The sequence below is a fragment of the Ascaphus truei genome, chromosome 6, assembly GCF_040206685.1.
Source record: "Ascaphus truei isolate aAscTru1 chromosome 6, aAscTru1.hap1, whole genome shotgun sequence".
Taxonomy (NCBI): Eukaryota; Metazoa; Chordata; class Amphibia; order Anura; family Ascaphidae; genus Ascaphus; species Ascaphus truei.
In genome coordinates, this window is record NC_134488.1 from 121,832,218 (window position 1) to 121,843,763 (window position 11,546).

General features: G+C 42.0%; 1 protein-coding gene across 1 annotated transcript in view; it reads left to right on the forward strand.

Moving 5' to 3' along the window:
* The window catches only part of LOC142497805 (IgGFc-binding protein-like), a 362,065-nt gene that overhangs the window by 182,299 nt on the left and 168,220 nt on the right, over window positions 1-11,546 (forward strand). The window lies entirely within an intron of this gene.

The following is an 11,546-nucleotide window of genomic DNA, read 5'->3' on the forward strand; positions in this document are numbered from 1 at the left end:
ATGGCCCAAGGCGTCCTTAAAAAGGATTACGGATGTAAGTCCCGCCCCCAAGCGACGTGTGCGCCTCAAAGCCTATTGGCTGTCATGTTTTGTTATAGTAACGGTAACTGCAGTGTGTCATGCGTGCGGCTCAGTGTTTGTAGGCGTAAACTGGGCGTTAGCCGAATGTTAATTGAGTGGGAGGAGTGTTAGCGTGCGTTTCACGCTGGCTTAACATGACGTCACACGTATTGCATTTGCGCATTGTGTTATCGGCCGTGCTTTCTGTCCAAACACGTCTGTTTAAAAAGAATACAGATGTACTCGTTTAGAACGAATGTAGTTTCGTCTTCATTGTATTTGAAATAAAGATTTTATGTTTACTGGTATTTTCAACATGTATTGAACGCACAACGTACGCTTTGCTTTGCGCATGCGCTAACAGTTAGTCGACCCAAGCGTGAAGTGCGTGCGCACACTAAGATGTGCGCGCACATTTTTCAGTATACAGGCAACGTTCACTTCATATACATAGTTATGCCTGCTACTACTTTCATGAAAGATTACATACTGATGTACACTTGTACTTCTAACATATAAGTGACTGACGTGTGTATCTACACAATCATATAGAGCTGCGTAACGCGTTGTCACGGATACATATATAGTAAGGTGCCATCTTTGACCATCATGTGTTTGCTGTATTTCAGAGATGCCGGGGAAGATACAATCGGATCAATGTATGATTTCAGAAGAGTCTACCTTTATATGAGATGATTGTGAGGTGGAGCCAACGACTACTGTACTACATATGGAACTAATTTTATATTGCTTGCAGCGCTTATTAACAAACAATTGAAAATGTGATACCCTTATGCCTATATTGCATAAGCACTTAATTAACATAATGATGTTGAAAAACAGTGCCTCATGAATGTTTCTTCAGTGTTCTTTAATTACTACTAACATTTTATGGCATGGTGTGTTTTATATATAACAACCATTCCCACTCTGCTAACACATTTGTGTATTCTATTGTGTAATGGAACGTGTCGAAACTATGTAACAATAATAATAATAATAATAATAATAATAATAATAATATGAGCATGTTCATGTATAGCGCTGCTAGTTGTACGCAGCGCTTTACAGACACATTTTTCAGGATGAGGTCCCTGGCCCGTGGGACTTACAATTTATTTTTTGCCGCCTGAGGCACAGGGAGATAAAGTGACTTGCCCAAGGTCACAAGGAGCCGACACCGGGAATTGAACCAGACTCCCCTGCTTCAAACTCTCAGTGCCAGTGTGTGTCTTTACTCACTGAGCCACTCCTTCTCCCAATGTAAAGGACACTTACAACCAACAAGCCATTTCGTGATAAAAATCTCTTGTTACATGGGTATGTTGATAAAATGGTTTGGGACTGTAGCAAATAATGTTATTGGCTAGATGTTGTGGTCCCCTACAATGCATGATGTTCTGAATATTACATCAACATCATGTAATGAAGTACGTTTCTGTGTATATTTCATTTACCTAACTAACTATAGTTTACTGTGTTTATTAAACGTTATATAAATAAATAGTACAGTGAATTTGATGCTATAAGCTACCATAATAAACCTGCTGTTCTCATTTGTCGATGTTATACATGGATCCTACACAAATTGATACAGACACAAACAGTCGTCTTAAAAAGTGTGCCTATGCTAATGTGCACATGATTGACGTTTATATTTAGAGAATACTTGATAATTATCATCATGATAATGATGAAGTGACGTGAATTACATTCCAAATATATTACCAACATTGTAATTGTGGGAAATTAGAAATGCTACACTACAGTAACATTTGGGACACATTTGTGGTTTTGTTTACACTTTGCCACTTGTTACATGTAGGTCACATCCACACACGTGTGACTTATACATAAACATGTGTCAAATTTTAATTAATTTTGACTATTAATTTCTAGCATTAATAATCACCTACATTGCTAAATATAAGATGTACTACGCATTGTTGTGATTACAGGCATTCATGCATGGAGTGTTATGATTAGTCAATTGCATCCGTGATGAATGAGCTCCCGTAAGTAAACAAATAAGTACAGTTATCCCCTTTTCTCCAAACACCTCTATATTACATTAATGGAATTTATAAGGGAACATACATAAAATGTGATGAAATGGGAGTAATCATTTTCTAATACAATGCACATGAATCCTCAATAGTAGCTAAATGCATGTACATGATACAGAAAGTACATGTATGTTACATTTTTGTTTAAACCAATATGTTGGGTTTTCACTTCAAATAATTATTGGAATATTGAGGTAGGCACATCTTATGCCAGATGTCAGCAAATATACATACCATGATCAGTCATACTGGAGATATACCTATAATGCAATGGAACAATATATAAATTGCAAACATTGACATGCCATCTTCAGTACCGTAAGCAACACAGCAAAGTGTGTATTTGCTGTTCAATGTGCGACACCATGTATATTTCATGACATTCAAAATGTTAAGCAGCCTGGTGTACACATCATATGGATGTACATGTTACACTGCACCAATAACATTGTATGTAAGCATACTAGAAGAATGAATTACTATGGCCATACTATTTGTATTGTGTTTGCATAACGAACAACACAATGCTAAAATATTACTGCTTTGTTACCCCAGTTGTATTCACATACACACAACTAATGTACAATGGAAGAGGGATTATATAACCTGTGCAACAATAACATACCGGTGCCACATCCCTTTGTGCACACAGCAGAGAAAAGAAAGGTGTGCAACCCATATTCATCTGTGTCCTAACAGAAGGTTATATAAAAAAACATTATTGTTAATATAACATAATTAAACTATAAAAGTAGTACTAGGAACATATCTGTTTTTACTTACAAGAAAAAAATGAATTGATGAGATTCTGGCGTGTCTGGCCACCACTGGCTGTTTGTTCATTTTCAGCAGCTACATGGGTGGGATGCTCGTCTACCAAAGGCTCAGCTAGGTCTGATTGTACATTGTGCCTGAGTGCAACATTGTGCAAAATGCAACAGGCAAGGATAATATCAGAGACTTTTTGAGGCTTGTATAGAAGAGCCCCACCAGTTCTGTCCAGACACCTAAATCTGGCCTTGAGTAGGCCAAATGTCCTCTCTATAACAGATCTTGTAGATATATGGGCTGCATTGTACCTCTCCTCTGCTTCAGTTTGAGGGTTTAGCACCGGAGTCAAGAGCCACGGCCTAATTACGTATCCTGTATCACCTATAATGAATGGAGCACACATAAGCTGACATTAGTGATGAAATTCTAGAATGCCAACATTCCTAAAGAAAAATGTGTTTTGTGTTAGAACATGTAAATGTGTACTCACCCAGCAGCCAACCATATTCAAAATGTCCCTCTTCGAACGCATGGAAGACTGAAGAGTTCCTCAGGATAGAGGAATCGTGACTGGAACCAGGGAATTTGGGTACCACATGCATTATCCTCATCGTGGCATCACATACCACCTGTACATTGAGTGAATGGTAGTGCTTACGATTGCGGTACACATGCTCACTCTGACTAGGTGCAATCAAAGCAACATGTGTGCAATCGATTGCACCCAGCACAGATAGTATCCCTGCTATATTATAAAAGCCAGTCCTGACTTCCAGCCACTCTGTTGCCTCTGTAGGAAAATGAATATAATTCCTAGCGCGTCTATTGAGTGCATAGAGAAACTGGGTAAAGGCCCGCGAGAATGTAGATTGCGAGACCCCGCCCACTATGCCCACAGTTGTCTGGTATGACGCGGAAGCAAGATAATGTAATGAGCACAGCATTTTAACAAGCCCAGGGACTGCACGACCTCTGGCTGTGTAAAAATCTAAATCTCCCCTTATCTCCTGATAAAGAGATAAGATTGCTGCTGAACTCAAACGATAGCGACTTACTATCTCCTCCTCACTCATCCCATCTAACAGGGTTCTCTCCCTGTACACACGCGGACGAGGCACAACTTGTCTCCTCTGTCTTCTCCTCTGATCTCCTGTCCCTCTACCTCTCCCTCGGCCTGTCCCTCTCCCTGTCCCTGTCGTATCCGCGTGCCTGTCCCTGTCACTGTCCCTCGGTCTGTCCCTCCCTTGCCCTATATGATTGTCTTGATCAGCAAGCATGTCATAGAAAAGAATGTTCCTCCGTCTCCTAAACAATCGCAACATTTTGAAATGAGTAGCTGTGAATGAGCAGGTAATGGGCGTCCTTTAAATAGGTATGTGATGATGTCAGGTGACATAGTAAAATGCAAGGTGTTACATTAACATAATAAAGTACTTCTGTGGCAAGCTGTGTGCAGTTGTTCTTAGAAGTATTTGTTGTGTGTATTCTGCAGGGAATGATGATATTTGCCAAAGATGTGACGTGAAGCTTTGTACAAAGATTGCTTGAAAATAAATAGTGTAATGTGCAATGCATGTAACACTTCTGAACGCAACAGTCAGTCATGTAATTAGACAAAAAGGCTGAGATTGACGTGGGAAAAGTTTGCTGTAACATGTGTAATTAGCCATGTTATTGTCACATGTTGACAACAATGAATTTTCGTGTGCATATGCATGCATTTCTGTAATGAGGATAGTTGCTATAGAATGAGTTTACAAGGTGTCACAATGATGAATTACTGTACATGTCTGTCGAAGTTAGGTTGAAGTGCTTGTAATGCAACGGTTACAATGTAAACATGCAATGTGAATGAGAGTCCAATAAGTGATGTCATGAAAATAGTGAGGACAAAAGCGAGATGTAAACATGAGAATAAAGATGTACATGAACGTTTAAAGATGCGTCACACATTACAAGCATTGTGTAATGTAAAGGAACATGAATATACTGTGTATGTGTGACATGTGTGACATGATATAAATAATTGTCGCTCAGTTCAGTAAAATGTGTGATATGATGTGAGGTTCTCCTTTAAGAGTTGAGTATAGTATTTTCCCTTGACACATCATCACATGATGAGTAATGTGACACGCAAATGCAGAAAACATGTAAAAGTACAATGTTATGCAAATAATACACGTCAGCTGTGACACAATGCAGGGAATGCCCCCCACACTGTAATGCAAATGACGTTTGTATTGTGAGCAATGAAACGTAAACAGTACTATACTGTTATACGTCCCCGCTCCATTGACTTCCATTGATGTACAGAAGATTTTTTTTTTCTAAGTGCCGTTCCGGCAGCCTTAGCGATCGTTCTCCCCTCCAAACTGCCAACTTTAGTTGGCGGGAGAAATTGGCCATAACATCTCAATTTCGTTGTGCCGATCAGCCCCGATAAGCTGATTTTGGTTCTTGAATCCAGCCGATTTAAAAAAGTGGCGATCAGTGGCGAAAACAGGCTTATTGGCAGCCGACTGGCCATAACAAAATTATCGGCTACGAAAACTGGCGAAATCAAGCACTTATCGGCGCTTACTGAATCTCAAACCCAATTTTGCCTATAAAATGCCGAAAAAATCCTTATCAACGCTTACTGCATGAGACCCTAAAACATTAAGAAACTTGAATTAGTTAAAAACCATAAAGTTACAGTTATCAGTGTTCAGTACGAAAAAATGCTAACTAATGGTGAGAGTGTTTGTTATGAAACTGACTCACAATTAGATACAATTCTTTTAAAACCTTTCAGAGTTCTTCTTGTACTTCTTTAGAGCATAAAGTGATACAAACGTTCTCAATGTGTTTTTAATCTATTCTTACACTTCATCCGCACAATAACAAGCATACATCTTCTAAGAATCAAAGAATAATCAATTATGCCGTGAACCATTTCATTAATCTACATTTGTTCTGTTATACTTTTTTTATTTTTTAACTTGAACTTTATTGAAAGCATTTGAAGGGAATAAGGATGAGTGCAGAAAATAGAAAGGGGAGTGGGAAAATAAATATTCCATCAACAACATACAGCTCCCCTTATTCAAATGGGTACATGTAGGATTTACATCTTAGAATTGTTATTATCAAAAAAGTAGTACAATATATCCAATGATAATAAATATACAATATAGTGAGGAACAAGGTAGGAGTTAAAGAGGCACCCAAGTACTTTTTTTTTTAACATTTCTTTTTTTTACATAGGATTGAAGCAGGGGTTCCCCAGAGCTGAACCCCATTATCTTCAGCCCCGGGGACCCCCTGCTTCCAGAGATACAGACCTCAGAAGGGTTGTATCTCTGCTTTTAAAAGCTCCGCATCACATGGCCCAATAGGAAGCTGCACCAGGTGAAGTCACAGCTTCGTATTGGCCCGCAGGGCATGGGAACTTTGAAAAGCGGCCATTACGTGAACCCTGGTAGCCGTGACAGAGCTGCTACCGGCAGCCTCTATGGAGGTATCTCCAGAAGCCGGGGGTCCCCGGAGCTGAAATAAATAAATATGGTGTGAATTACTGTACAGGGAGAACACAATCTCTTTTTCTCATTGTAACACCAGCTAAGGCTACTTATTCTCATTCCTTGTTTGCATACTATGGGGGCTACAGTACGTAAGGAGACACAGGGGGCCCAATTCTGCACAGATGTTGTAAAGAAATAATCCTATTGATTTTATTTGGATTTTATTGTGTGATGCATACTGGATGGGGCAGCGTTTTGCCCTCGAATTGCACCACTTTTGCCTGGACACAATAAGCTCTGAAACCCCACATATTTGCAAAGAACAAACAAAAACCTAAGCAACATTTTTATACGACGAGAAAAGCAATGGCAACATCTGGGGACAGTCGTAGAGCCATAGAGGAGATCACAACAGTCCCACTGTCACTTTTCTTGCTAAATCCACACCTACAATATTTTAACTAAAAACTCAAGAAAAGCTTATCCTCTGACTTTTATTTTTATTTTTTTGTTTCAATAAGCTGGATGAACATTTAAATTCACTAACAGAACAACTTGCAAATTGTTAGAAATTCTAAAACGTTTGCCCAATAGTTTTTCTTTAACCGTCATTATTTACAAACAAAACTAAAAACAGTCCAAGTCTGGGAAAACCAGAACACGAAAATGTTTTTACCCAATGACAAAACCAAACCCCCAGTGAAAGTGCTGCCCACCCTTACATCCGTAGTGCTCAAGTAAAAGAAAAAGAGGGGGGGCGCATGTATAACAAGCAAAGGTAACTTTATGATAAAAAGCAATAAAACACACAATTGATATGAATGGAAAAAAAAAGCTGTGTGTGCTGTGCACGCGCATAGTAAGTGAAACTTCTTTGACTTTTGTCACAGAAATTGTATTTGTGTTGGTGATGTTTTAATTATAAATCAAAATACAAGTTCATTGACAAAACGCAAATAAATTTGACTTAGAATGCGCGTGCTCGGCACACATCCCCTGTATTAGCTATTTGCACTGAGTGTGCACGTGTGACCGAGTGTGCGCGTGTGACCGAGTGTGCGCGTGTGACCGAGTGTGCGCGTGTGACCAAGTGTGCGCGCGTGTGACAGAGTGTGCGCGTGTGACCGAGTGTGCGCGTATATCCCCCTGCACATCACCCCTCCTGCACATCACCTCCCCTGCACCTTACATATCCCCTTGCAAATCCCCCCCCTGCACATCACCCCCCTTCACCTTACATATCCCCTTGCACATCACATACCCCCTGCACATCAGCCCCCCTGCACCCTACATATCACCCCCCTTCACCTTACATCACCCCCCATGCACATCACATATCCCCCCTGCACATCAGCCCCCCTGCACCCTACATATCACCCCCCTTCACCTTACATCACCCCCCATGCACCTTACATCACCCCCCCTGCACCTTACATCACCCCCCCATGCACCTCACCCCTGCACATCAGATCACGGCGGCAGAGCAGAACGCCGGCCTCCTCCAGCTCTGCTCGGTGAGGCTAATCAGTCCCCGCTCCCTCAGTCAGCGCGCCCGCACTGTAGACAGGCGGGGCGCTGAGAGACACAGACCGCGATATGCGGTCTGTAGGGAGCGGGAGGGCGTGGCTTAAGCGGAGGGACCCGGGACCCGCTACTCTTCCCCCTTCCCTGGGCTCGGGCTGCAGGAGGGAGCTGCTGCGGGCTGCCGTAAGGTAAGCAGCTCCCTCCCCCTTCACCCACAAATGCCCTCACACTGTCAGCTTTGCTCAGGAAGCGCCGGGCTCTCTCTCCCAATCTCAGGTCTCCAGCGCTGCCCGCCCGATCCGCACACACCGCTCTGCTTCCTCCTGGTTACCCTCCATGATCCCTGGGCTCCTCTCCTCCTCCTCCGGCCCCGGCAGCGCTCAGTCAGCGGGACACAGGGAAGCGGAGGTAGGGAGGAGAGAGGCTGACCAGTGGCTGACTGATTTAAAATCCCCGCGCCTGCCTTCTTGCTACAGTACACCTTTCACTCTAGCACCGGAAGCTCTGCGGCAGCCATCTTGCTACACCCATGGCAGCGGACGTGTGGGGGTAACGGCGACCATTAGGAGTGGCGCCGGCGGCTATCGCCACCGCCGCTGCATGTCACAGCACGTGTGTGGGCGGCATGACACAGCGGGTGTGTGTCGGGGAGCGGCGGCTGTTAGGAGCGGCGCCGGCGGCTATCGCCGCCGCCACATGTCACAGTAGACGCGGAGGGGGTGGGGAGGGGGGAGCCGTGACGTCACTTCCGTTTCACATTTTGCCCCCAACTCTCCCGTTTTACCCCATCAGAATAGATGCCACTAAAGAAGTTTCACTTTAACATGGAATGGAAGTGATTGCCTGAATTTTTGTAGCTGATGTAGTGGAGACCGATTAGGGGGTTTTCCCTAGCGATTTTCTCTCACGTCCTCCGTTGGTATCTGGGAGTGTGAGGGGAAACAAGAGCCGATGTCTCTGCCGTAGCGCTGTGCTCCACTGGAGTGCTGGTCCTTTGGGCGGTGTGCTCAGGGGGGCCGCACTCGTTGCTTGAGCTACTGCGGCTGGCGTCCTCCTCGCCCTCCGATGCACCCAGAAGTGACGGCACGTCTGATGGTATCTGGTCACGTCAGTGGGGAATCCCCATGGCAGTCAGCTGGAGAAATTGTTGTCAGGCAGAGAGCAGACTCTGTATGAATACGGAGGTCTGGTGATTTGCTGGAACTTGCGCACAGACAAAAATAGCTAAGAAAGTACTGATTGCTAATCCAAATGTATCCAATGCGTTTCAGCACTCCGTGCCTTCCTCAGGGATGATGCAGAAGAGTGTTTGATCCCCATTATATACACTTGAGAGGCGGTGGCCTCATATTAATTGATTTATTGATCAATAAGTGTAAGTGAGTTAACCCATAGTTAGGGTGACTATATGGTATAAACTATTCACTTCAGTGTGTAATCAGGGAAATCACTGTTCCGTGATAGTGAAATGGTTCATGTCAAATTTGATTTAATTAACTAACCTAAACAATGTTAAATAGCATGAATGAATACAAGTACAAATACAACATTTTCTAAAACATTAAGAAACTTGAATTAGTTAAAAACCATAAAGTTACAGTTATCAGTGTTCAGTACGAAAAAATGCTAACTAATGGTGAGAGTGTTTGTTATGAAACTGACTCACAATTAGATACAATTCTTTTAAAACCTTTCAGAGTTCTTCTTGTACTTCTTTAGAGCATAAAGTGATACAAATGTTCTCAATGTGTTTGTAATCTATTCTTATAATTCATCTGCACAATAACAAGCATAAATCTTCTAAGAATCAAAGAATAACCAATTATGACGTGAACCATTTCATTCATCTACATTTGTTCTGTTACACTTTTTTTATTTTTTAACTTGAACTTTATTGAAAGCATTTGAAGGGAATAAGGATGAGTGCAGAAAATAGAAAGGGGAGTGGGAAAATAAATATTCCATCAACAACATACAGCTCCCCTTATTCAAATGGGTACATTTAGGATTTTCATCTTACAATTGTTATTATCAAAAAAGTAGTACAATATATTCAATGTTAATAAATATACAATATAGTGAGGAACAAGGTAGGAGTTAAAGAGGCATCCAAGCACTTTTTTTTTATTAACATTTCTTTTTTGACATAGGATTGAAGCAGGGGTTCCCCAGATCTGAACCCCATTATCTTCAGCCCCGGGGACCCCCTGCTTCCAGAGATACAGACCTCTGAAGAGTTGTATCTCTGCTTTTAAAAGCTCCGCATCACATGGCTCAATAGGAAGCTGCACCCGGTGATGTCACAGCTTCCTATTAGCCCGCAGGGCATGGGAACTTTGAAAAGCGGCCATTACGTGAACCCTGGAAGCTGAGATGGAGCGGCTACAGGCAGCCTCTATGGAGGTATCTCCAGATGCAGGGGGTCCCCGGAGCTGAAATAAATAAATATGGTGTGAATTACTGTGCAGGGAGAACACTATCTCTTTTTCTCATTGTAACACCAGCTAAGACTACTTATTCTCATTCCTTGTTTGCATACTATGGGGGCTACGTAAGGAGACACAGGGGGCCCAATTCTGCACAGATGTTGTAAAGAAAGAATCCTATTGATTTTATTTGGATTTTCTTGTGTGATGCATACTGGATGGGGCAGCTTTGTGTCCTCGAATTACACCACTTTTGCCTGGACACAATAAGCTCTGAAATCCCACATATTTGCAAAGAACAAACAAAAACCTAAGCAACATTTTTATACGACGAGAAAAGCAGTCCTACTGTCACTTTATAAAAAGGAACGTTTCCCTTTTCTTGCTAAATCTACAACTTTCACTCAATTTGGTTCATCTGCTGGAACCGAGACTGACACCGAAAACTAGGTTACAGCACATAACAAAAGTGTTCAGATAGAATGGGCCATATTTACTAAGCAGTGCTATTGCGCAGGCCACTTCATAGTGCTGGGACCTTATAACCTTTTGACTTTAATAGGCGATTGTGGCGTTCAAATGTGTATAGGGGAAAAGCACTGTTTAGTAAATGTGGGACAGCCTATTCAAGTCATGGGGCTGTAAGATGTCTTCCAGCGCTAGATGGCCAATGTCCCCGCTTATGCCATCTCCCTAATGACGTGCAATTAATGCTAATGAATACAGTCTCAAACTCATATTGTAACACTATACTGTATATTGTGAAATCACAGCACCTGATATGACCTGAAAGCTTTTTAGCTGCACCCCAGATTATGTCCTATTCTGCCAATAACGTGTATACAGTACTGTATATATCCTTTCTCTGTCAGCTGTATGTGTTTCTAATGGGATTTGCACATGAATCATTGTTATTATTATCATCATTTATTGATAACGCGTCAACATATTCTGTAACTCAGTGGGGTGGGAAGACGATAACAATAGAATTAAATTAGAATTACAATACCATTAGATTGAATTTAATGACCCATGCTTATGCCTATGAGAAGAAAAACATGTAGCAATGAACTGAATAATTTGCTGTATTGGATGTGCATTGGGGCTTCTTGGTTACTGCTGTATATTGGAGGTCACGTCCTCAGTGGCGCTCCAATTGGTGCAATTACATGTATAAATATATAATACTGTGGGTT